Genomic DNA, 24,785 nt, shown 5'->3' on the forward strand with positions numbered 1-24,785 from the left:
TCTGAGTGACTCATTTCATTCTGCATAATACTTTCCAGTTCCATCCACATTGCAGCAGATGGCATGATTTCATTCTTTCTCATTGCCAAGTAGTATTCTATTGTGTATATAAACTACATATTCCTTATCCATTCATCAGTTCATGGACATTTAGCCTCTTTTTGTAATTTGGCTATTGTTGAATGTACTGCTATAAACATTGGCGTACATGTGCCCCTATGCATCAGCACTCCTGTATCCCTTGGGTAAATTCCCAGTAGTGCTATTGTTGGGTCATAGAGTAGTTCTATTTTTAATTTTTTGAGGAAACTCCACACAGTTTCTCAGAGCGGCTGTACCAGTTTGCATTCCTACCAATAGTGCAAGAAGGCTCCCATTTTTCCACGTTCTCACCAACATCTATAGTTTCCTGATTTATTCACTTTAGCCATTCTGACCAGTATGAGGTGATATCTTGGTGTGGCTTTGATTTGTATTTGCCTGATGATGAGCGACTTTGAGCATCTTTTCATGTGTCTGTTGGCCATCTGGATGTCTTCTTTGGAAAAGTGTATATTCATGTCTTCTGCCCAGTTCTTCACTGGATTATTGGTTTCTTTGGGTGTTGAGTTTGGTAAGTGCTTTATAGATTTTGGATACTAGTCCTTTATGCAATATGTCATTTGCAAATATCTTTTCCCATTCTGTCAGTTGCCTTTCAGTTTTGTTGATTGTTTCTTTTGCAGTGCAGAAGCTTTTTATCTTGATGAGGTCCCAATAGTTCATTTTTGCTTTTAATTCCCTTGCCTTTGGAGATGTGTTGAGGAAGACATTGCTGTGGCTGAGGTCAAAAAGATTATGGTCTGCCTTCTCCTCTATGGATTTGAAGCTTTCGGGTCTCACATTTAGGTCTTTCATCCATTTTGAGTTTATTCTTGGGTATGGTGTAAGAAAGTGGTCTAGTTTCTTTCTTCTGTAGGTTGCTGCTCAGTTCTCCCAGCACCATTTGCTAAAGAGATTGTCTTTTTTTTCCATCGGATACTTTCTTGCTTTGTCAAAGATTAGCTGGCCATACATTTGTGGGTCCAGTTCTGGGTTCTCTATTCTATTCCATTGGTCTATGTGTCTGTTTTTGTGTCAATACCATACTGTCTTCATGATTATAGCTTTGTAGTAGAGGCTAAGGTCTGGGAATGTGCTGCCTCCCGCTTTGGTTTTCTTCTTTAATATTACCTTGGTTCTTTGGGGTCTTTTGTGGTCCCATACATATTTTAGGATCGCTTGTTCTAGCATTGAGAAGAATGCCAGTGCAATTTTCATTGGAATTGCATTGAATGTGTATATTGCTTTGGGTAGTATTGACATTTTAACAATATTTATGTTTCCAGTCCATGAACATGGAATGTTTTTCAATTTCTTTGTGTCTTCTTCAATTTCCTTCATAGTATTTCTATAGTTTTCAGCATACAGATCTTTTACATTTTTGGTTAAGTTTATTCTTAGGAGTTTTATGGTTTTTGGTGCAATTGTAAATTGGATCAGCTTCTTTATCTCTCTTTCTGTTGTTTCATTATTGGTGTATAAAAATGCAACCAATTTCTCTACATTGATATTGTACCCAGCGACTTTGCTGAATTCATGTATCAGTTCTAGGAGTCTTTTGGTGGAGTCTGTCAGGTTTTCCATGTAGAGTATCAAGTCATCTGCAAAAAGTGAAAGTTTGACTTCTTCTTTGCCAATTTTGATGCCTTTTATTTCATTTTGTTTTCTTATTGCTGATGCTAGGACTTACTATATTAAACAACAGTGGTGAGAGAGGACATCCCTGTAATGTTCCTGATCTCAGAGGAAAAGCTCTCAAATTTCTTGAGGGTTTTTATTAAGAAAGAATGTTGCATTTTGTCAAATGCTTTTTCTGCATCTATTGAGAGGATCATATGGTTCTTATCCTGTCTTTTATTAATGTGATGTATCACATACACTGATTTGTGAATATTGAACCAGGCCTGCAGCCTGGGAATGAATCACATTTGATTACAGTGTATAATTCTTTTTATATGCTGTTGAATTCAATTTACTTGTATCTTGTTGAGAAATTTTGCCTCCGTGTTCATCAGGGATATTAGCCTGTAGTTCTCTTTTTTTGTTGTTGTTGGGTTTCTATCTGGTTTGGGAATGAAGGTAATGCTGGCTTCATAGAAGGAGTCTGGAAGCTTTCCTTCCATTTCTATTTTTGTAACAGCTTGGGAAGGATAGGTATTAATTATGCTTTAAATCTGGTATAATTCCCCCAGGAAGACATCTGGTCCAGGACTCTTATTTGCTGGGAAATTGAACTGATTAAATTTCTTCACTAGTTATGGGTGTGTACACGTTTTCCATTTCTTCCTGTTTGAGTTTTAGTAGTGTGTGGGTGTTTAGGAGTTTGTCCATTTCTTCCAGGTTGTCCAGTTTGTTGGCATATAAGTTTTCATAGTATTCTCTTACAATTGCTTGTATTTCTGAGGGATTGGTTGTAATAAATCCATCTTCATTCATGATTTTATCTATTTGGGTCTTCTTTCTTTTCTTTTTGAGCAGTCTGGCTAGGGGTTTATCAATTTTGTTTATTTTTTCAAAAAACCAACTCTTAGTTTCATTGATCTGTTCTACTGTGTTTTTGGATTCTATATTGTTTATTTATGCTCTAATCTTTACTATTCCTCTTCTCTGCTGGCCTTGGGCTTTCTTTGCTGTTTGCTTCTAGTTCCTTTAGGTGTGCTGTTAGATTTTGTATTGGGGATTTTTCTTGTTTCTTGACATAGACCTGGATTGCAATGTATTTTCGTCTTAGGACTGCCTTTGCTGAATCCCAAAGGTTTTGAATTGTTGTATTTTCATTTTCATTTGTTTCCATATATTTTTTTAAATTTTTTAATGTTTATTTTTGACAGAGAGACAGACAGAGCATGAGCAGGGGAGGGGCAGAGAAAGAGGGAGACACAGAATCCGAAGCAGGCTCCAGGCTCTGAGCTGTCAGCACAGAGCCCGATGCGGGGCTCGAACTCACAGATGGTGAGATCATGACCTCAGCCGAAGTCGGACGCTACACTGACTGAGCCACCCAGGCAACCCATGTTTCCATATATTTTTTAATTTGTTCTTTAATTGCCTGGTTGACTCATTGAATCTTTAGTAGTATGTTCCTTAGCCTCCATGTTTTTGGAGGTTTTCCATACTTTCTCCTGTGGTTGATTTCAAGTTTCATTGCACTGTGATTTGAAAGTGTGCATGGTATGATCACAATTCTTTTATATTTATCGAGGGCTTTTTTGTGACCCAGTATGTCATTTATCTTGGAGAATGTTCCATGTGCACTCGAGAAGAATTTGCATTCTGTTGCTTTAGGATGAAAACTTCTAAATATATCTGTCAAGTCCATCTGATCCAGTGTATCATTCAGGGCCATTGCTTATTTATTGATTTTAGATGACCTGTCCATTGCTATTAGTGGGGTATTCAGGTCCCCTGCAATTACCACATTCTTTTGAATAAGATTGCTTATGTTTTAATTGTTTTATATATTTGGGTGCTCCAAATTTGGTACATAAACATTTATAATTGTTAGCTCCTCTTGATGGATAGACTCCGTAATTGTTATATAATGCCCTTCTTCATCCTTGTTACAACCTTTAGTTTAAAATCTAGTTTGTCTGGAGTGGGAGAGAGCCAAAGCATAAGAGACTGTTAAAAACTGAGAACAAACTGAGGGTTGATGGGGGGTGGGAGGGAGGGGAGGGTGGGTGATGGGTATTGAGGAGGGCACCTTTTGGGATGAGCACTGGGTGTTGTATGGAAACCAATTTGTCAATAAATTTCATATATATAAAAAAAATAAAAAAATAAAATCTAGTTTGTCTGATATAAGTATGGCTACTCCAGCTTTATTTTGACCTCCAGTAGCATGATATATTGTTCTCCATCCCCTCACTTTCAATCCGAAGATGTCCTGAGGTCTAAATGAGTCTCTTGTAGACAGCAAATAGATGAGTCCTGTTTTTTATCCATCTTTATATCCTATGTCTTTTCATTGTAGCATTTAGTCCATTTACGTTCAGTGTTATTATTGAAAGATATGGGTGTAGGGTCATTGTGTTATCTGTAGGTTTCGTGCTTGTAGTGATGTCTCTGGTCCTTTTTGGTCTTTGCAACCTTCCACTCACAGAGTCCTCATTAGGACCTCTTGTAGGGCTGGTTTAGTGGTGATAAATTCCTTCAGTTTTTGTTTGGTAAAATCTTAATCTCTCCTTCTATTCTGAATGACAGGATTGCCTGATAAAGGATTCTTGACTGCAAGTGTTTCCTATTCAGCATATTGAAAATTTCCTGCCACTCCTTTCTGGCCTGACAAGTTTCAGTAGATAGGTCTGCTACTACCCTTATGTGTCTACCCTTGTAGGTTAAGTCCTGTTTATCACTAGCTGCTTTCAGAATTCTCCATCTTTGTATTTTGCCAGTTTTACTATGATATATCATGAAGAAGATTATTTCAAGTTACATCTGAAGGGAGTTCTCTGTGTCTCCTGGATTTCAATGCCTGTTTCCTTCCCCAGTTGGGGAATTTTTCAGCTGTTATTTGTTCAAGTATACCTTCAAACCCTTTCTCTCTCTCTTCTTCTTCTGGAACTCCTATGATACAGATATTGTTCCTTTTCATTGAATCACTTAGTTCTATAATTCTCCCCCTCATGATCCAGAATTTTTGTATCTCTCTTTTTCTCAGCTTTGTCTTTTTCATAATTTTATCTTCTATTTCACCTATTCTCCTCTCTGCCTCCTCAATCCGTGCTGTCACTACCTCTAGTTAATTTGCCACCTTATTTACAGAATTTTTTAATTCATCATGACTATTTTGAGTTCCTTGATCTCTGCTGCAATAGATTCTCTGCTGTCTTCTGTGTTTTTTTCAAGTCCAGTGATTAATCTTATGACTATTATTCTAAATTCTTATTCAGTTATATTGTGTCTATCTGTTTTGAGCAATTCTTTTGCTATCATTTCTCCCTGGAAATTCTTTTGTGGAGAATTCTTCCATTTCATCATTTTGGTTAGTTTTCTGTCCCTTATGTATTTTAAAAGCTTATTATGTACCCTGCATCTTTGAGCACTGCTATATTAAAGAAGGGTCCTACATTGTCCAGGGCCTGGACATTCAGGGCGTGTTTTTTGGGCAGTGTTACTTGCTCTGTTGTTGTGGCTTGTTCCTTTATCTCCCTACTGTAGTGACATTTTGGAAACTCCACCAAGTGTGCTTAGATTTGTTTGTTGAAGTAGCCCTGGAAAGGTAAACAAACAAACAAACAAAAAACAAACAGAAAACAAAAACATGCAAGGACACAAACAAAAGCAAAAACAAAACAGAATCACCAGCTACAAGTACACAACAGGGTGGAGGCTTTTCGGATGGAAGAGGCCTTATCCCATACAAAGAGAGAAATGACAGGGGTGGGGAAAAAGAAAAAAAGATAAAAATTGACCAGATGGAGAAACTATATGGCTTAATCCAGAGGGACAGTAAGGACAATAAAGAGGGAGGCAGAGAAAAAGAAAAGAAAATTGACTAGACAGAGAAACTATATGGCTTAATACAGAGAGAGAGAAAGTAAAATAAAGAAGGAGGTATAGAACATGTATCAAGAGAATGTATTAAATATGTCTGCTTAAACAAACCAACAGCCAGAGTAACTGAGGAGAGGAGGGAAGAGATAAGAAGGAGATAAGGAAGGAATAATGTATCTATATAATAAGAATTGTCCAATAATTAAACCAGACAATGCAAAAGCGCTGGTCTGGAAGAGGGGCTGTCTGGTTCATCAGTGTCATTCCTGCTTTAGTAGATACACAGTTACCAGGTGTGGAGAGGTGTGGTTTGGTGTAGGCGGGTTCCACCTCCACTGTGGGCCTGCTATCCGTTCCCTGAAGCCCCACCTTGTTGGTGATAGTGTAAGGGTTAAATTGTAGTGTAGGGCTAATGCTTAGCTTGAAAAATAACAGCTTTGTTCTGACACTGAAGGTCAAAAGATAACAGCCTTGCTTTTACTCTTGTAAATTAGGCTTTACCAATGAAGGAAACAAAAGTTCAAAGAAAAGAGCATCAAAGGCAAGGTCAAGGAGATCCACTGGTTGCAACTTAGAGGCAGAAAGTCTAAAATAAACACCTCATTAGGCAACTGTTTCTAACTCATCTGGCAACTGTTTCTAACTCATCTGGGAACTGTTTCTCTGTTCTGTTCCCAGGTAATGATTAAACGATGTGATCAGCTTTAAAAACTCTGTACCCCAGCTGTTCGAGGCTGCACTCTTATCAAGAGTGTTGGTCCCAATCGGTCGGCCTTGCCTCTCATTGTAACAAACTTTGTTGTGACTGTCACTGGTGCCCATAGCATTCTGTTTCAGGAGTTGTGTGGATGCAATAATAGAGAGAAAAATGGCGATCACCCCCCACCCCCACAGCGTCCCTCCTCCATGGACCAGTATCCCAAACCACTCTGTTCAAGTTATCCTCACTGTGCTGTGGGCACAAACAAGGTTGTTTGTCCCACTCCATGGGCTCCTGTGTCCTGCACTTGGCTGAGATTCAAACTCCCGCTCTGTGCACTCTGGTATTGGGGGAGTGCCACTCCTCACCTTCCGATATATGGTCTCTGGCTGGTGGGCACAGGCAGTCTTTGTCTTTTTGAGTGGATATAACCCCTCTTCTCATGGCCCTCCAAGGAAGGGATAACTTTCTCCTACTGCAGACTGTGCCCCTAACCTAGCCACGGAGCCCGGGCCTGGCTCCCCTCCCCAGTTGTGTGATCAGGGCAGGCAGCCCCAGTCCAGAAAAAGTCCCTCAGTTAGAAATTGAATCTTTCTCTATCCCAGTCAGTGGTTTTTCTCTTGTCCAGATACAGTCCTATGCTTCCCCAGCCTCTCTTTCTCTTCCCTTTGTTTCTCCCCAGAAGAGGATACCTCCCCTCCATTCGTTTTATCTCTCCCAATTCACAATCATGCACCTATGGCCTGTCAGTTTGTCCTGGTTGGCCCCTGGAATTAACTCTGTCTCTTTGCCTCCCAGACTCTTAGACTTTAAAGTCTTTTGGCTTCAACACTGCTTTGTTTGAGAGAGGAGGGAACTTCAGAAACCCCTACTTCTCTACCATGTTGGCCTCTCCTCCCCCAAAAAATGAAGACTTTAAAGAAAAATGCTGTGAGACTCTTTCAGGAAAGGGAAGTACAAAGGACTAACTTTGGGCAGGCCCTCTGCTTCAGAAAGGGTCTGGCAGCCTTAAAGGGTCCAGAAGGAAGTTAACTCAGGAAGAGCAGGCAGAGGAGTGGGTGGTGGGAAAACACCATGTAGATGAGCAGTTAGAGAGGAGCCAGTGAGCAGACTCAGTGTTGGTTTCTTAGCACATACACACAAAGAGGGCCTCCTAAAGCTGAGCCCAAGCTCACTCAACTATAGTTAATAATACTCTATTGCATGCTTGAAAGTTGCTAAGAGAGTAGATCTTAAAAGTTCTCATCACAGAAAAAAATATATATAACTATGTATGGTGATGGATGTTAGCTAGGCTTATTGTGGTCATTTTGCAATATATAAAAATAGAAAATTATTAGTTTGTACCAATCATTATAGGATGTTGTATGTCAATTATGCGTCAAGAAAAAGTTACATAAAAAGTAACAAACCAGTAAACAAACCAATAAAAAATAACTGGTATCAGAGTCTCTTTAGCTATCAGAGATATTAATATTACAAAATAGAAAGTATATTAATAAAGCGGTTTATTAGAAAAGTGTTAGGTGATCTACCAGCAGTTAAATATATATTCAATGATTAAAATATTCTGAGGTAAACAAGTTCATCCTTGCTTTTTATTTACCCAACTGAATTTTTTTGTTAAAAAATGACCATATTTATGCAGTTGAAATGTGTTCCCTAAGTTGATTTTTACTAAATCATCTGACATCCCTTTTATCATATTTTCATCAGGTTCTACAATGCTATAAATTAAACTTGTAGTTTTTAGTGTCCTAGAAAAATGTGATAATATTCCAATAAGAAAGATAAACTGAATAAAGAAGATAGATACTCGAGAGAAAAACGGTTTTTAAAAAGGCATTAGAGTGGGAGAGAGCCAAAACATAAGAGACTGTTAAAAACTGAGAACAAACTGAGGGTTGATGGGGGGTGGGAGGGAGGGGAGGGTGGGTGATGGGTATTGAGGAGGGCACCTTTTGGGATGAGCACTGGGTGTTGTATGGAAACAAATTTGACAATAAATTTCATATATTAAAAACAAAACAAAACAAAAACAAAAACAAAAAAGGCATAGAATTAAAATATTTGCCAACAAGTTTAACTACCTAAATTATCTGTAAAAGATATTTTCAAATGGACTAACCTGCTTCCTATAATATACAAATATAAGTTCTAATAGTAAATAGTCTGAGCTTTGGCTTTGGTACAATTAATTATTTCTCTCTATACCATGATTAATAATCATTATGTGCAAATTTTATTTTCCATGGACCAAATAGCAACATTTTAAATTATGGCGGGGGGGTGGGGGGTAAGGAGTGCCTGGCTGTTTCAGTCAGTTAAGCGTTTGATTCTTGATTTTGTCCCAGGTCATGATCTCACAGTTCATGATATGGAGCCCCATATTAGACTCTGTGCTGACAGTAGGAAGCCTGCTTGGTTCCCTCTCTCTCTCTCTCTCTCTCTCTCTCTCTCTGCCTCTCCAACACTTGCACTCTCTCTCTTTCTCAAAAATAAATAAAAACTTAAAAAAAAATTATGGGGGGCACCTATGTGGCTCAGTTGGTTGAGCATCTGACTTCAGCTCAGATCATGATCTCATGGTTTGTGAGTTCAAGCCCCATATGAGGCCAGATAGTGCAGAGCCTGCTTTGGATTCTCTGTCTCCCTCTTACTGTACCTCTACCCCACCAGTGCATGCTCTCTCTCAAAAATAAATAAACATTAAAATTTTTGTAAATAAATAAATAAATAGAGTAGAAGAACTTGATGAGAGAAAGAGATCCAATGGTTTGGGAAATATAATACAGTTCCATTTGAATAACCAATTCTTTTTACTGTTCAGAGTAAATCTTAGGACAATGTTGATAGATATAAAGTTCTTGTCTAAGTGATAAAGGAATACCAATTATATAAATAATCATTATTATTTAAATGTTCCTTGATTTTGGAAGAAACTTTCAGAACAAAGCCTTAAAAAGAAAACAAAAAGAATATTTTTTAAGATTAACAATCCCACAAAGATACCATTATATTTAGATAAAAATTTGCAAATGAGCACCGATTTTTAAAAGTTTGTCCCCAATTTTAAATACTGGGGTTTTCAGTAGTATGGTGACACATAGAGTTTGGATGAGATTCAAAGACTCCTTGAGGCACTATCTGCCTCTTAGAAACCTTGAAAAAGAATAGAATGTTTTCTTCCTAGAAAATGAGATTTAAAAGAATAAATGGGAGTGGAGATAAAAGCATGTTTCTTTTCCCCTATGACCCAACCAGACTGGCATTAAAAGAAATTCTTGATATCTTTTTGGCTAATAAATACTTCTAAAAACAAAACATATAAGAACTTGATTGAGGAATTGCTCAGTTGAAATGAGTGCAAGATAGTAAAATTATGGTCAAAGAAAGTGATAGTGGGGTCATCTTTATGGTTAGACTACTTGGGTGTATAGTATGACTTGAGAAATACTTGAAAACGATTTCTCATCCCTTAACTCTCTCCCTTCCTGGATACTTCTTGTGGTACTTAAACTTCAACCTTTAGTAAATCATTCCTTTCAATTAATTAAACTGTCCAGAAAGTCTTCTCTTTAAATACTAGTTTTATATATATACTGATCCTGAGTAAGTGATAACATGAAGTAGTTTTGCCCATTGTGAAAATACATGGCATTCTAAATAGTAGGTACTAATGAAACAGATGGAATTAGAGCACTCAAAAATAAGAAGATAAAAACAGAAAAAAAAGATGAGGTGAAATTATGACTACAGTTTTGCCTAGGGATAGTTCTTGGTGCTAGGTAAATTTGTTGATGGATTTTTTTAAAAATTAGAATGTTCTAGGCAGTGATTTAAAAAAAAAAACTAATTTTGTCTTCACAGTGTTTCAACTTGCATTAGGTCTTTGCCAACTTATTTGGTGCAAAATTTTCCGATTAGAGTTAAAAGTTTTTCTAATTTATGTAAGTCAGAAGTAATTCAAATAGAAGGGCATTTAACATTAGTGAAAATACTTTGCAATTGACAGAGAAATCAACATTTGGCTTTCAAAGTGGGTCGTAGACAATTTTGGACCCAAGCTATACACTGTTTTCAGAGAATGCTTCAGGCCAAAACCAGGAGCCATAGAGTTGGAAAGAGCAAATGGCATTCATAAGAAAATCCAAAATGACATCTGTCAGATATGACCAGTGCTACAAAACATAAAATGTCAATTTTCATTCTAGCTGAGATAGGTTCTTTGCCAATGACTTTTAGAACACCACATGGCTCGGGGCGCCTGGGTGGCGCAGTCAGTTAAGCGTCCGACTTCAGCCAGGTCACGATCTCGCCGTCCGTGAGTTCGAGCCCCGCGTCAGGCTCTGGGCTGATGGCTCAGAGCCTGGAGCCTGTTTCCCATTCTGTGTCTCCCTCTCTCTCTGCCCCTCCCCCGTTCATGCTCTGTCTCTCTCTGTCCCAAAAATAAATAAACGTTGAAGAAAAAAAAATTAAAAAAAAGAACACCACATGGCTCTGACAGAAGGCATTTATTTGAGTCTCGGTGGCAAAAGAGGTCTTCTTTCACATCCCACTGCTAACCCTCTCCCTTCTGCTATTTTCAAGGATCTTTTAAGTTTCTCAGCTGAAGGGATTTAAGAGGGATAACTTTATATTTTTTTATAGTTTTTATTTATTTATTTTGAGACAGCGTGTGTGTGCATGGAGACAGGGCAGAGAGAGAGGGAGAGAGAGAATTCCAAGCAGGCTCTGCACCCTCATCAGCATAGAGCCTGATGTGGGACACAAAGTCATGAAATGTGAGATCATGACCTGAGGCTAAATCCAGAGTTGGATGCTTAATCAACTAAGCCACCCAGGCACCCCTATGAGGGGTACCTTTAGAACAGTGATTCCTAAACATCTACTTATTTCAAAATCATCAAGGGAGTGTCTCGTTCAGTGGCATTAAATATATTGTTGTGCAGCCATCACTACAATCAATCCCAGAAGATTTTCATCTCTCTATACTGAAATTCTATACCCATTAAACAATAACTCCCATTTCCCCTTACCTCTATTCTCTGGAAAACACTATTTTACTTTCTGTCTCTATGAATTTGACTACTCTAAGTACAGGCATATGTTGTTTTATTGTGTTTCACTTTGTTGCACTTTGCAGATATTGCATTTACAAATTGGATGCTTCTGCAACCTTGTTTTGAGCAAGTCTATCAGCACAATTTTTCCAATCACATTTGCTCATTTCATGTCTCTGTGTCACATTTTAGTAATTCTCACAATATTTCAAACATTTTCATTAGTGTATGTGTTATGGTGATTTGTGATCTTTGATATTAACATTGTAATTGTTTTGGGCTCCATGAACTGCACCCATATAACACAACAAACAATAGATATTGTCTGTGTTCTCATGAAAAGGTGCCCAACGTCACTAATCTTCAGGAAAATGTAAAAACCACAATGAGGTATCACCTGATACCTGTAAAAGTGGCTAAAATAAAAAGGACAAGAAATAGCAAGTGTTAGCAAAAATGTGGAGAGAAAGGAACACTCATACACTGTAAGTGGCAATGTATACTTACACAGTCACTGTGTAAAATAGTAGGGAGATTCTTCCAAAAATTATAAGTATAAATACTATATAATCCAGTGATTCCACTATTGGGTATTTAAACAAATAAAATAAAAACACTAATTTAAAAAAGATATATAGACCCCTGCTTTATTGCAACATTATTTACAAGAGTAAGATATGGAAGTAACCCAAGTGTTCAACAATGAACAAATGTATGAGGAAGGAATGATATATATATATATATATATATATATATATATACACACAAATACTAAAATACTACACAGCCATAAAAAAGAGCAGGATTGTGCCACTAGAGACAACATAGATGGACCTCAAAGATATTATGTTAAGTGAATAAGTCAGAGTAGAAAAATTCTATTTATTTCACTCATAAGTGGAATCTAAAATTTGAAAAATCAAATGAACAAAAAGAAAAAGAAAAGGCAGAATCAGACCTATAAATAGAACAAACTGATAGTTGTCAGGGGGGAGGGGATTGAGGGTAAAGGGAAAATAGGTGAAGGGGAGTGGGAGATACAGTTTTCCAGGTATGGAATAAATAAATCATGTGAATAAAAGGCACAGCATGGGGAATGTGGTAAGTGATATTGTAGTAGCAATGTATGGGGACAGATAGTAGCTAAACTTGTGGTGAACATAACATAAAATATAAACTTGTCTAATCACTATGTTGCACACCTGAAATTAATGTAACATTGTGTGTCAAACGTACTCAAAACAAAACAAATCAAAAATGTTGTGTATGTGCTGACTGCTCCACTGACTGGATGTTCCATCATCTTTCTTCCTCTCCTCAGACCTCCCTATTCACTGAGACACAACAACATTGAAACTAAGCCAACAAATAATCCTACATTGGCCTCTATGTTCAAGTTGAAAGGAAGAGTCACATGTCTCTCAAATTAATCTTTTATGACTTTTTTATTATTTAAAATTTTAAAGTTGTTTTTTCTTCATTTGCTTTGTTTTTGGTTTCAGGAGTAGAATATAGTGATTCATCATTTACATATAACATCCACTGGTTATCACAACAACTGCCCTCCTTAATAGACATCACCCATTTGGCCCATCACCACCCTACTCCACTCCAGAAACCTTGTTTGTTCTCAATAGTTAACAGTATCTTATGGTACACCTCCCTCTCTTTTTTTCCCTTCCTACACCTATGTTCATCTGTTTAGTTTCTAAAATTCCACATATGAGGGGCACCTGGGTAGCACAGTCAGTTGAGCATCCAACTGTGCTGACAGCTCAGAGCCTGGAGTCTGCTTCCGATTCTGTGTTTCCCTCCTTCTTTGCCCCTCCCCTGCTTGTGCTTTGTCTCTCTCTGTCTCTCAAAAATGAATAAATGCAAAAAAATATTTATTTTTTAATATGAAATTTATTGTCAAATTGGTATCCATACAACACCCAGTGATCATCCCAACAGACGCCCACCTCAATACCCACCCACCCCTCTCTCCCACCCCCCATTCAACCCTCAGTTTGTACTCAGTTTTTAACAGTCTCTTATGTTTTGACTCCCTCTCTCTCTAACCTTTTTTTTACCTTTCCCTCCCCAATGATCTTCTGTTAAGTTTCTTAGGATTAACATAAGAGTGAAAACATATGGAATCTGTCTTTCTCTCTATGACTTATTTCACTTAGCATAACACTCTCCAGTTCCATCCACATTGCTACAAAAGACCAGATTTCATTCTTTCTCATTGCCAAGTAGTATTCCATTGTATATATAAGCCACAATTTCTTTATCCATTCATCAGTTTATGGACATTTAGGCTCTTTCCATTATCTGGCTATTGTTGAAAGTGCTACTATAAACATTGGGGTTCAATTGCTCTATGCATCAGTACTCCTGTATCCCTTGGGTAAATTCCTAGCAGTGTTATTGCTGGGTCATAGGGTAGATCTATTTTTAATTTTTTGAGGAACCTCTACACAGTTTTCCAGAGCGGCTGCACCAGTTTGCATTCCAACCAACAGTGCAAGAGGGTTCCCATTTCTCCACATCCTTGCCAGCATCTATAGTCTCCTGATTTCTCATTTTAGCCACTCTGACTGGTGTGAGGTGGTATCTCAGTGTGGTTTTGATTTGTATTTCCCTGATAAGAAGTGATGTTCAGAATCTTTTCATGTGGCTATTGGCCGTCTGGATGTCTTCTTCAGAGAAGTGTCTATTCATGTTTTCTGCCCATTTCTTCACTGGATTATTTGTTTTTCGGGTGTGGAGTTTGGTGAGTTCTTCATAGATTTTGGATACTAGCCCTTTGTCCGATATGTCATTTGCAAATATCTTTTCCCATTCCGTTGCTTACCTTTTAGTTTTGTTGATTGTTTCCTTTGCAGTGCAGAAGGCTTTTATCTTCATGAGGCCCCAAGAGTTCATTTTTGCTTTTAATTCCCTTGCCTTTGGGGATGTGTCAAGTAAAAGATTGCTACAGCTGAGGTCAGAGAAGTCTTTTCCTGCTTTCTCCTCTAGGGTTTTGATGGTTTCCTGTCACATTCAGGTCCTGTATCCATTTTGAGTTTATTTTTGTGAATGGTGTAAGAAAGTGGTCTAGTTTCATTCTTCTGCATGGTGCTATCCAGTTCTCCCAGCACCATTTGTTAAAGAGACTATCATTTTTCCATTGGATATTCTTTCCTGCTTTGTCAAAGATTAGCTGGCCATACTTTTGTGGGTCTAGTTCTGGGATTTCTATTCTATTCCATTGGTCTCTGTCTGTTTTTGTGCCAATACCATGCTGTCTTGATGATAATAGCTTTGTAGTAGAGGCTAACATCTGTTATTGTGATGTCTCCCGCTTTGTTCTTCTTCTTCAAAATTACTTTGGCTCTTCGGGGTCATTTGTGGTTCCATACAAATTTTAGGATTGCTTGTTCTAGCTTCTAGAAGAATGCTGGTGCAATTTTGATTGGGATTGCATTGAATGTGTAGAATGCTTTAGGTAGTATTAACATTTTAACAATATTTATTCTTCCAATCCATGAGCACAGAATGTTTTTCCATTTCTTTATATCTTCTTCAATTTCCTTCATAAGCTTTCTATACTATTCAGCATACAGATCTTTTACATCTTTGGTTAGGTTTATTCCTAGGTATTTTAAGATTCTTGGTGCAATTGTGAATGGGATCAGTGTCTTTATGTGTTTTTCTGTTGCTTCATTATTAGTGTATAAGAATGCAACTGATTTCTGGACATTGATTTTGTATCCTGCAACGTTGCTGAATTCATGTATCAGTTCTATCAGACTTTTGGTGGAGTCTATCAGGTTTTCCATGTATAACATCATGTCATCTTCAAAAAGCAAAAGCTTGACTTCATCTTTGCCAATTTTGATGCCTTTGATTTCCTTTTGTTGTCTGATTGCTGATGCTAGAACTTCCAATGCTATGTTAAACAACAGCGGTGAGAGTGGACATCCCTGTCATGTTCCTGATCTCAGGGGAAAGCTCTCAGTTTTTCCCCATTAAGAATGTTATTAGCTGTGGGCTTTTCATAAATGGCTTTTATGATGTTTAAGTATGTTCTTTCCATCCCGACTTTCTTGAGGGTTTTTATTAAGAAAAGATGCTGAATTTTGTCAAATGCTTTTTTCTGCATCAACTGACAGGATCCTATGGTTCTTTTCTTGTCTTTTATTAATGTGACGTATCACATTGATTGATTTGAGAATGTTGAACGAGCCCTGCATCCCAGGAATGAATCCCACTTGATCATGGTGAATAATTCTTTTTAAATGCTGTTGGATTCGATTTGCTAGTATCTTATTGAGAATTTTTGCATCCATATTCATCAGGGATATTGGCCTGTAGTTCTGATTTTTTTTACTGGGTCTCTGTCTGGTTTAGGAATCAAAGTAATTCTGGATTCATAGAATGAGTCTGGAAGTTTTTCTTCCCTTTCTGTTGTTTGGAACAGCTTGAGAAGTATAGGTATTATCTCTGCTTTAAATGTCTGGTAGATTCCCCAGGGAAGCCATCTGGTCCTGTACTCTTATTTGTTGGGAGACTTTCGATAACTGATTCAATCCCTTTGATGGTTATAGGTCTGTTCAAGTTTTCTATTTCTTCCTGTTTGAGTTTTGGAAATGTGTGGGTGCTTAGGAATTTGTCAATTTCTTCCAAGTTGTCCAGTTTGCTGGCATATAATTTTTCCTAGTATTCGCTGATAATTGCTTGTATTTCTGAGGGATTGGTTGTCATAATTCCATTTTCTTTCATGATTTTATCTATTTGGGTCATGTCCCTTTTCTTTTTGAGAAGTCTGGCTAGAGGTTTATCAATTTTGTTTTTTTTTCCAAAAAACCAACTCTTGGTTTCATTGATCTGCTCTACACCTTTTTTAGATTCTATATTGTTTATTTCTTCTCTGATCTTTATTATTTATCTCCTTCTACTGGGTTTGGGGTGTCTTTACTGTTCTGATTCTCTATCCTTTAGGTGTGCTGTTAGAGTTTGTATTTGGGAATTTTCTTGTTTCTTGAGATACACCTGGATCACAATATATTTTCCTCTCAGGACTGCCTTCGCTGCAACCCAAAGCATTTAGATTGTTGTATTTTCATCTTCATTTGTTTCCATATATTTTTTAATTTCTTCTCTAATTGCCTGGTTGACCCATTCCTTCTTTAGTGGGGTGTTCTTTAACCTCCATGCTTTTGGAGGTTTTCCAGATTTTTTCCTGCAGTGGATTTCAAGTTTCATAGCATTGTGGTCTGAAAGTGTGCATGGTATCATCTCAATTCTTTTATACTTGTGAAGGGCTGTTTTGTGATCCAGTATGTGATCTATCTTGGAGAATGTTCCATGTGCACTCGAGAAGAAAGTATATTCTTTTGCTTTGGGATGCAGAGTTTTAATGTATCTGTCAAGTCCATCTGGTCCAATGTATCATTCAGGGCCCTTGTTTCTTTATTGATCCTGTGCCTAGATCTATCCATTGTTGTAAGTGGAGTATTAAAGTCCCTTGCAATTACCACATTCATATCAATAAGGTTGTTTATGTTTGTGATTAATTGTTTTATATATTTGGGTGATCCCATATTCGGCACATAGACATTTATAATTGTTAGCTCTTCCTGATGGATAGACCCTGTAATTATTATATAATGCCCTTCTTCATTTCTTGTTACTCCCTTTAGTTTAAAATCTAGTTTGTGTGATATAAGTATGGCTACTCCAGCTTTCTTCTGACTTCAACTAGCATGGTAGATAGTTCTCCATCCCCTCACTTGCAATCTGAAGGTTTCCTCAGGTCTAAAATGAGTCTCTTGTAGACAGCAAATAGTTGGATCCTGTTTTTTTTTATCCATTCTGATACCCTATGTCTTTTGGTTGGAACATTTAGTCCATTTACAGTCAGTGTTATTATAGAAAGATACGGGCTTAGAGTCATTGTGATGTCTGTAGGTTTCATGCTTGTAGTGATGTCTCTGGTACTTTGTGGTCCTTGCAACATTTCACTCACAGAATCCCCCTTAGGATCTCTCGTAGGGCTGCTTTAGTGGTGATGAATTCCTTCAGTGTTTGTCTGGGAAGACCTTTATCTCTCCTTCTATTCTGAATGACAGACTTGCTGGATAAAGGGTTCTTGGCTGCATACTTTTTCTGTTCATTACATTGAAGATATCCTGCCATTCCTTTCTGGCTTGCCAAGTTTCAGTAGATAGGTCTTACCCTACTCTTATGGGTCTCCCTTTATAGGTTAGAGCCTGTTTATCTCTAGCTGCTTTCAGAATTTTCTCTTTAGCCTTGTATTTTTCCAGTTTCACTATGATATGTCATGTAAAAGATTGATTCAAGTTACGTCTGAAGGAGTTCTCTATGCCTCTTTGATTTCAATGCCTTTTTCCTTCCCCAGATCAGAGAAGTTCTCAGCTATGATTTGTTCAAGTATACCTTCAGCCTATTTGTCTCTCTCTTTTCGTCTTCTGGCATTCCTATGGTACGGATATTGTTCCGTTTGATTCCATCACTTAGTTCTCTAATTCTCCCCTCATATTCCTGGATTTTTTTTACCTCTCTTTTTCTCAGCTTCCTCTTTTTCCATAATTTTATCTTCTATTTCACCTATTCTTTCCTCTGCCTCTTCAATCCGTGCTATGGCTGCCTCCATTTTATTTTGCATATCATTTATAGCATTTTTTTTAGCTCCTCATGACTATTTCTTAGTCCCTTGATCTCTGTAGCAAGAGGTTCTCTGCTATCCTCTATGCTTTTTTCAAGCCCAGTGATTAATTTTATGACTATTATTCTAAATTCATGGTCTGTTATATTGCTTAAATCATTTTTGATAAATTGGTTAGCTGTTGCTACTTCCTGGAGTTTCTTTTGAGGAGAGTTCTTCCGTTTTGTCATTTTGGGTAGTCCCTGGGGTGGTGTCAAACTGCAGGACACTTCCCCTGTGCTGTCTGGAGTAACTTGTATTGGTGGGCTGGGCCACAGCCAGACTGGTGTGTACCTTACCTTTCCCTTTCCCAGGGTCAGGACTCACTGTGGAGTGGTATGGCCCTTGTTTGGGCTACTTGCACACTGCCAGGCTTGTGGTGCTGATTTGATGGGATCTGGCGTATTAGCCAGGGTGGATCCACAAGTTGCACAAGGGTGGGAGGGGTAGGCTTAGCTAGCTTTGCCATCTGTTGTCCCCTGTGGGAGGGGCCCTACAGCACAGGGAGGGAGGCAGACCCGTCAGTTGGATGGATCCACAGAAGCATGGCTCTGGGTGTTTGCATGGTGCAAGCAAGTTTGGTGATGGGAACTGGTTCACTTTGGGATTTCGGTCTGGGAATGGGAGAGGGAGATAGCACTTGCCAGTGCCTTTGTTCCCCACTGAGATGAGCCCTGTCTTCCAAGGCCTAACACCTCTCCCTCCCATTTTCCTCTCACCCTCCTGCTCTCAGAGCAGAGCTGTTGACTTATAACATTCCAGATGTTAAGTCCCACTGCCTGTCAGAACTCATGGAATCTGGCCCCTCCTCTTTTGCAAGCTAGACTCGGGGATTCCGCCTTGCTGGGTGGGCTGCCCCTCCACCGCCCTAGCTGCCTCAAACCAGTCCATGTAGCTCGCACCGCCTCACCCTTCCTACCCTCTTCCATGGGCCTCTTGTCTACACTTGGCTCCAGGGAATCCATTCTGCTAGTCTTCTGGCGGTTTCCTGGGTTATTTAGACAGCTGTGGGTGGAATCTAAGTGATCAGCAGGTCAAGGTGAGCCCAGCATCCTCCAATGCCACCATCTTCTGGGCCACCAATCTAAAAAATTTTTTTAATTCCACATGTGATTGAAATCATATTGTATTTGCTTTCTCTGACTGACTTTCTCTGCTTAGCATAATACACTCTAACTCCCTCTACCTCTTGAAAATGGCAAGATTTCATTCTCTTGATGGCTGAGTAATATTCCATATGATGGAATGAATATATGAATTAATTATAATATATAATTATAATAATTTATAAGTATAGATATATTTATTATATGGTTATTTATTATTGTATAAAAAATATATAATATATAAAGAATTACATATATAGAATTCTTTATTCATCTGCTAATGGACATTTGGGCTCTTTTCATAATTTGGTTATTTTTGACAATACCAATATAAACATCAGGATGCATTCACTCCTTTGAATCAGCATTTTTGTATCCTGTGTATAAATACCTGGTAGTGCAATTGCTGTATTGTAGGGTAGTTCTATTTTTGACTTTTTGAGGAAATTCCACACTGTACTCCAGATTGGTTGGACCAGTTTGCATTCCCACCAACAGTGCTGGAGGGTTTCCCCTTTCTGTGGATCCTTGCCAAGGTGTGTCGTTTCCTGTGTTATTAATTTTAGCCATTTGACAGATGTGGTGAGGTATCTTATCTTAATTTTGATTTGTATTTCCCTGATTATGAGTGATGCTGAACATCTTCCCATGTGTCTGATAGTGACCTGTTTATCTTCTTTGGAAATGTGTCTATTCATGTCTTCTGGTCATTTCTTAACTGGATCATTTGTTTTATGGGTGTTGAATTTGATACGTTCTTCATAGATTTTAGATACTGTCTCATTATTAGGTATTTATTTGCAAATATCTTCTCCTATTCCATAGGTTCCCTTCTAATTTTAATGATTGTTTCCTTCACTGTGCAAAAGTTTTTATCCTTAATTTTTTTAATGTTTTTTTTTTTTTTTTGAGAGAGAGAGAGCACAAGCAGGGGAGGGGCAGAGAGACAGGGAGACACAGAATCCTAAGCAGGCCCCAGGCTCTGAGCTGTCAGCACAGAGCCCTACGTGGGGCTGAAACTCATGAGGTGTGAGATCACGACCTGAGTCAAAGTTGGAAGCTTAACTGACTGAGCCACCCAGGAGCCTCCAAAAGCTTTTAAACTTAATGAAGTCTCAATAGTTCATGTTTGCTTTTGTTTCCTTTGCCTTCTGAAAAGTGTCTAGTAAGAAATTGTTATAGCCAAGTTTACTGTCAGTATTCTCCCTTAGGATTTTGATGGATTGCTGTCTCACATTAAAGTCTTTCAACCACTTTGAATTTATTTTTGTTTATGTTGTAAGAAAGTGGTCCAGCTTCATTCTGGTGTATGTTGCTGTCTAGTTTCCCCAACACCATTTGTTGAAGAGACTGTCTTTTTTCCTTTGGATATTCTTCCCTGCTTTGTCAAAGATTAGTTGATCACACAGCTGTGGGTCCATTTCCGGGTTTTCTATTATTTCCCATTGATCTATGTGTCAGTTTTTATGCAAGTACCATACTGTCTTCATGATTACAGCTTTGGAATACAACTTGAAGCCCAGAATTGTGAGGCCTCCAGCTTTTCTTTTCTTTTTCAGGATTGCTTGGCTACTCAATGTCCTTTATGGTTCCATACAAATTTTACAATAGTTTATTCTTGCTCTGAAAACTACTGGTGATATTTTCATAGGGATTGCATTGAATGTGTAGATTGCTCTGGGTAGTATAGGCATTTTAACAGTATTTATTCTTCCAATCCATGAGCATGGAATGTTTTCCCATTTCTTTATGTAATCTTCAATTTCCTTCATAAGTGTTCTACAGTTTCCAGAGTAGAAATCTTTTACCTGTTTGCTTAAGTTTATTCCTAGGTATCTTATGGGTTTTGGTGCAATTTTAAATGGGATTGATCCCTTGATTTCTCTTTCTGCTGCTGCACTATTGGTATACAGAAATGAAACAGATTTCTGTATATTAAATTTGCATCCTGCAACTTTACTGAATTCATGTTATCAATTCTAGCAATTTTGGGGGGTCTTTCAGGTTTTCTATACAAAGGATCTTATCAGCTGCAAATAGGGACATTTGATTATTCCTCAGTGACTTTGATGCTTTTTATTTATTTTTGTTGTATGATTGCTGACGCTAGGACATCTAATACTATGGTAAATCACTATAGTGAGAGTGGACATCCCTATCTTGTTTCTGACTGTAGAGGAAAAGCTCTCAGTTTATGCCCATTTAGAATATTACCTCTGGGTCTTCCATATATGACCTTATAATGTTGTGGTATGATCCCTGTATCTTTACTTTTTTATCAAAAATGGATGCTGGAGTTTGTCAAATGCTTTTTCTGCATCTATTGAGAGGATAATATCATCCTTTCTTTTATTAATTGGTATATCACCTTGATTTATTTGCAAATATTGAATCACCCTTGTAGCTCAGGAATACATCCCATGTGATTGTGGCGAATAATTCTTTTAATGTGCTGTTGCATTTGATTTGCTAGTACCTTGTTGAGAATATTTGCATCCATGTTCATCAGTCATATTTGCCTATAATTCTCTTTTTTATTAGGTTCTTTGTCAGGTTTTGGAATCAAGGTAATGTTGGCCTTGAATGAGTTTGGAAGTTTTACTTCCTTTTTTTTTTCTTTTGGAAAAGTTTGAGAAGAATAGTTATCACCTCTTCCTGAAATATCTGGTAGAATTCCCCCTGGGAAGCCATTTGGCCCTGGACATCTGTCTTCGGGAGATTTTTGATAAGTGATTCAATTTATTTGCTAGTTATGGGCATGTTCAAATTTTCTATTCCTTCCTGTTTAAGTTGTGGTGGTTGGATGTTTCTAGGAATTTATCCATTTCTCCATGATTCCCCAATTTTTGGCATAAATTTCTTCATGATATTTTCTTATAATTTTTTGTATTTCTATGGTGTTTGCTGTGATCCCAACTCTGTCATTTGTGAGTTTGTTTATTTGGGTCCTTTCTCTTTTTTGATAAGTCTTCATATAGATTTATCAATTTTATTAATTTTTTAAAAGAACTAGCTCCTAGTTTCATTGACCTGTTCTATTGTTTTTTTTTTTTTCTATATACTTATTTCTATTCTAATCTTTATTATTTCCCATCTTCTTCTGGCTTTGGCCTCTTTACTATTCCTTTTCTAGCTCCTACAGGTGCAAGGTTAGGTTATTTATTTGAGATTTTTCTTGCTTCTTGAGGTAGGCCTGTATTTCTAATACATTCCTCTTAGGAGTGTTTTTGCTGCATCCCAAAGGTTTTGGACCATCGTGTTTTCATTTTCACTTGCTTCCATGTATTTTTTAATTTCTTCTTTAATTTTCTGGTTAACTCATTCATTCTTTAGTAGGATGTTCTTTAATTTCCATGTTCCTTTGGTCTTTCCTAATTTTTTCTTATGGCTGCTCTTAGTTGCATAGTGTTGTTGTCAGAAAATATGCATAGTATAATCTCAATACTTTATATTTGTTGAGTCCTGATTTGTGACCTATTCTGGAAAATGTCTCATGTGCATTCAAAAAGAATACTTATTCTGATGCTTTAGGATGACATGTTCTGAATATATCTGTTAAGTCCACATAGTCCAGTGTGTAGTTAAATGCCATTGATACCTTGTTGATGTTCTCCTTAGGCGATCTATTACTGTAAGTGGGGTGTCAAAACCCCCTACTATTATTGTATTATTACAAATGACATTCTTTATGTTTATTATTAATTTATTTAAATATTTGGATTCTTCCTTCCAAGACAGGGGCATAAATGTTTACAATTGTTAGATCTTCTTGTTGGATATACCCCTTTATTATGATACAGCGCCCTTCTTCATACCTTGTTACATTCTTTCATATAAAATCTTACCTGTCTGTTATAAGTATGGCTTCTCTGGCTTTCTTTCAACATACGTTATTGTGATTAAATTTTCTCCATCCCTTCACTTTCAATCTGTAGGTATCTATAGGTCAAAAATGAGTCTCTTGTAAGCAGAATATAAGTGAGTCTTCTTTTCAATCCATTCTCATACCCTATGTCTTTTGATTGGAGCATTTAGTCATTTACCTTCTAAATGATTATTGATAGATATGAATTTACTGCCATTTATTACCTGTAAAGTTGGTGTTTATGCAGATTCTCTCTCTTCATTTCTAGTCATTGTTGTTTTGATATTTCTTTCCCACTCAAAGAGTCCCCTTGAATATTTCATGTGTGGCTGAGTCAGTGTTCACAAAATTCTCTAGTTTTTGTTTCTCTGGGAACATCTTTATCCCTCCTTCTGTTCTGAATGATAACCTTGCTGGATGAAGTATTACTGGTGAATATTTTTCCCATTGAGCACATCGAATATGTTATGCCACTCAATTCTGGCCTGCTAACAATGTGTGGATAGATATGCTGCTAACCTTATTTGTCTTACCTTGTAAGTTAGGGAATTCTTTTCCCTTCCTGCTACTAGAATTTTTTATTTATTTCTGTATTTTGCAAATTTTATTGATAGGTCTTGGTGTTGATATGTTTTTGTTTATTTTGATAGGAGTTCTCTCTTCTTCCTGGATTTGGATGTCTGATTCCTTCCCCAGGTTAGGGAAGGTTTAACTATAACTTGCTCAAACTTTCTTCCCCCTTTTCCCTCTCTTCTTCTGGGATTCCTATAATACAAATGTTATTATGCTTTATGTATTCGCTGAGTACCCTACATCTACCTTCATGATCCCATGTTTTTCTTTCCCTCTTGTTTTTAGCTTCTTTATTTTCCATAACTTTATCTTCTATATCACTGATTCTTTCCTCTACTTCTTCCATCCCTGTGATCATTACATTTATTTGATTTCACATCTCGGTTATTGCAATTTTTATTTTTACCTGACTCATTTTTAGCTCTTTTATCTCTGCATTAAGGGACTCCTGGTGTCTTCTAGGATTTTCTGAAGCCCAGTCAGTACCCTTATGAATGTTGCTTTAAATTCTGGTTCAAGCATATTACTTATATCTGTTTCAATTCGACCCCTAGTTGTGATCTTTTCTTGTTCTTTCTTTTGGGATTAATTATTCCACATTATATTTTTTCTAGGTCTCTGTCTTCTTCTGTGTGTTCAGAAGGCCTTTTATGATTCCTGTTCCTGAGAGTAATGGGTTTATTAAGAAGAGGTCATATACTGTCCAGGTGCTGATACTTCAGGAATTGTTTCTGCTGTAGGTTGTGTGCACTCTCCTGTTGTGTTTTGGCTGCTTGTTCCCTAATATCAGTCCCCACAGAATTTCTCCTTGCCTGCAGTGGAGAATGTTTGGGTCTTGTCCAATGTGTAGTGAGTTTTAACAAGGTCTACTTTAGTCAGCTTGTTGAAAGAGGCCAGATCCCATTTCTTTTAGAGCTGAAGCTTTCCAGCACTCTATGGTCAGTAGACTTGTTTGTGTGGGGGATTTGAATTGGTCTTCTGGGAGAAGGTCCCAGGGCATCTCTGGCTCTTAAGCACACTTACCCTAGTAAAAAAGCACCTGCAGAACACAGTAGGGCAGAGTTGGTGTAAGTGGCTCAATCTTCCACTGTGGGCGCTGTGCAGTCATTGAAGTCCCTCCTTGCTGATGGGTGGAGGATAAAAATGGTGTCAGCCAACTCTCTAGTCTCCAAAGAGGGGAGTTCATGCCCACCACTCTTTGGGAAGT

General features: G+C 37.7%; 1 long non-coding RNA gene across 1 annotated transcript; it reads left to right on the forward strand.

Moving 5' to 3' along the window:
- Positions 1 to 3,095: 3,095 nt before the first annotated feature.
- LOC115507458 lies at positions 3,096 to 15,402 on the forward strand. The gene is made up of 3 exons (XR_003966657.1): positions 3,096 to 3,176; positions 4,659 to 4,663; positions 15,390 to 15,402. It is a non-coding gene; the product is annotated as an uncharacterized LOC115507458 (long non-coding RNA).
- Positions 15,403 to 24,785: the final 9,383 nt, after the last annotated feature.

The sequence above is a fragment of the Lynx canadensis genome, chromosome X, assembly GCF_007474595.2.
Source record: "Lynx canadensis isolate LIC74 chromosome X, mLynCan4.pri.v2, whole genome shotgun sequence".
In the NCBI taxonomy this organism is placed as follows: Eukaryota; Metazoa; Chordata; class Mammalia; order Carnivora; family Felidae; genus Lynx; species Lynx canadensis.